Source organism: Suricata suricatta, chromosome 5, assembly GCF_006229205.1.
Source record: "Suricata suricatta isolate VVHF042 chromosome 5, meerkat_22Aug2017_6uvM2_HiC, whole genome shotgun sequence".
Classification (NCBI taxonomy): Eukaryota; Metazoa; Chordata; class Mammalia; order Carnivora; family Herpestidae; genus Suricata; species Suricata suricatta.
In genome coordinates this window covers 46402684-46405564 of record NC_043704.1, presented here as the reverse complement: position 1 = coordinate 46405564, position 2881 = coordinate 46402684, and the positions used below count along the sequence as shown (strand labels likewise).

Below are 2881 nucleotides of genomic sequence, written 5' to 3'. Positions count from 1 at the left end.
TCAGATAGATAGTAAGAAACACCACAAAGAGTAAGCTCTTCAATTCTGGGTGATCTGTAAATCCTACGAGGATGAACTGAGTGGTCGAGGAGTGGTTATCCTCAATCATATCCACCTTCTTGTTGAGACAGGAATTCTGGAGACATAAAATTCTAATTTAGAGTGTGTCTAATTTTCCTTCAAATTTTTATTTGTACCACAAAGAGAGGAGCTTCTTCAAACTTGTTCCTCTCTCTGGATACAGGCACACAAATCTCTATGGGATATTCATTCCCCTAAAATGTCAGCTTTATAACCTCAACTCTGAAACTCAGGCTTCCCAAGAATATTTTCATAATTCCAAGGAGAATGATTACAGTGGAAAAGGTTTGCCTTTATGAATTCATGCATGAATATTGTACAAATATGGTGCACCCATACTTGGTACATTGATACCCATTTTTCTTTTAAAGATTCTTAAAATGTAAAATCAGTTTTCATATATACAGATTTTTTTTAACTGTGCATGAAGTTTTTATATATTTTTCCAGTTGAGTAAATGTTTGAAAGTAGCATACAACAGATACATTAAACTTATATATTAGGAATTCTATGAAAATCACTAAGCATAATAAGAGGACTATCATCTTTAAAGAAAATTACTTTGCATATATAAGGAAATAAATATCCATATATTGTTACCCCTCTCATTCCTTTTCCCAGTATTACACTCTTCCATAAAAACAGACTTTGTCCATGCCATCATTCCTGTTGATTTTTGCCCAGGCACCTAAATCCTTTCCTTCTTTATGTAAAGTTTACATAGAATGCTACTTAATAAAGTTTTAACTAAATTCCCTTGACCACACTTATTTTCACCTTCTGAATTCTCAAGCATATCTTATATACATAACAAAATCTAGAGTTGCTTGTCTACATGGCTTTTTTTTCCTTTTTATTTTATTAAAAAATTTAATGTTTATTCATTTTAGAGAAATGGAGTGCCAGTAGGGGAGGGGCAGAAAGAGAGGGAGACACAGACTGAAACAGGCTCCAGGCTCTGAGCTGTCAGCATAGAGCCCAACGCGGGGCTTAAACTCATGAACCACAGATCATGACCTGAGCCAAAGTCGGACTCTTAACTGACTGAGCCCCTCAGGCACCCCTCTTTTTCTTGTTAAAAATTTTTAATGTTTATTTATTTTTGAGAAGGGGGAGGGCCCAAAAGAGAGGGAGACACAGAATTCAAAGCAGACTTTGAGCTGTCAGCACAGAGACCCAACAATGGGGCTTGAATTCACAATCTGTGGGATGATGACCTGAGCTGAAGTCAGATGGTTTACCAACTGAGCCACCCCGGTGCCACTACATGGCTTTTTTTTTCATATATCTATACACAGTTTTCTTATTAGAATTGAGATATATGGGTTTAGCTATGACTCCTACTTCTTGTATGAGTTGTTTAATGCTGTAGAGAAAAAAAAACACTGTAGATTCCAGTCCAAGCTTCATTCTGAAGACCTGACTTATAATATGAACTCATCAGTATACTACCATTGATCCTTCGTGACTTTCTTTGGTTTCTGCAGTTTGAGACTGTTAATTTTGAAGAATAGTCTACAAAGGACATTATTCAAAAATCCTTATTTTAAAAAGTTTAGGTATCATTCTTTTATCTGAATTGATGCATCTACTATTTTTCTGTGTTCTGAGAAACTTATATATGGTTTTCTAAAGTATATCACAGTAGTTGAAAAGCTAGTAAAAATAAGCCTCCCTGTATTCTTTCATTACATAACACTTAAAAAAAGAAAAATCTTAATATGATTTTTGAGAACAAATTTCGTATTCCCTGAAAGGCTGTCTTCTAGGAGCAGCTGTGTGACTCAATGGATTGAGTGTTCAACTTTGGCTCAGGTCATGATCTTGCCATCCATGAATTCAAGCCCTGCATCAGGCTCTGTGGTGACAGCTTGGAGCCAGGAGCCTGCTTCAAATGCTGTGTCTCCCTCTCTGCACCCGTCCCCCTACCCCCACTCATGCTCTCTCTCTGTCTCTCAAAAACTGAATAAACGTTAAAATAATTAATTAAAAAGTCTATCTTCTATCATTACTTACTTAGTGATCCATTAGGATATACTGACCAGTGTGTCAAGTCATATAAATTTTATGGAAAAGTGGATTTATTTTTCCAAAATCAGAACATCAAAATAAAGGCACAGGCTGAACATTAGTTGTTTTGTTTTAATATAGTAAATATAATTCATTTAATTATTCAGCTGAACCTGCCTGAATTATTTAACAGAATTAAGCTATGTTCTTACCTGTGTATTTTGAAAATTTACCTTATAGTCAGGAAAGGTCAGCATGAATTGAGTTTCAATCTCTTGCTAATTTCCCATAGTTTCAGCTCAAGAGCTAGAAAGGTGAGAAGTTGAAATCTAAACTCAATAAACAAATACTAAATCATTCAGATTAATATTTATGGATGCTAGTATTAAAATTAAAAGTAAATTTGAGTACTTCCTTATCTAAATACTCTGATATGATGTTAAGTCTTGTAGAATTTCAGAATATAAATATAAGTCTCAAACACATCGGGGCTTAAAAGAATGAAAATCTGGGAGACTACTCATAGATCAGTATCAATAGTTATATTTCCTACAATGCAAAATAAACTTTTCCATCAAATGCTTAAGGGATTTCCCTGTAGTGACATCAGTGTATTTCTGTAGGGAAGTTCAGTTTCCAAAATGTATTAACTATGTGACATTAATTAAAGATGACCTGTGAGACAATGAGTTTAAGTAAATGACGTTCACTAAAGTCACTAAGGTCAGTTGGTGATTATCTTGCTGATTCTTACACTAACTGACATCATATTTACAATTGTAAAATTGTA

The 2881-nt window shown here is 34.4% G+C and overlaps 1 protein-coding gene across 1 annotated transcript in view; it reads left to right on the top strand.

The window, feature by feature from the left end:
- LOC115292634 (olfactory receptor 5K1-like) overlaps positions 1-2881 on the top strand; it is a 27352-nt gene that overhangs the window by 8773 nt on the left and 15698 nt on the right. The window lies entirely within an intron of this gene.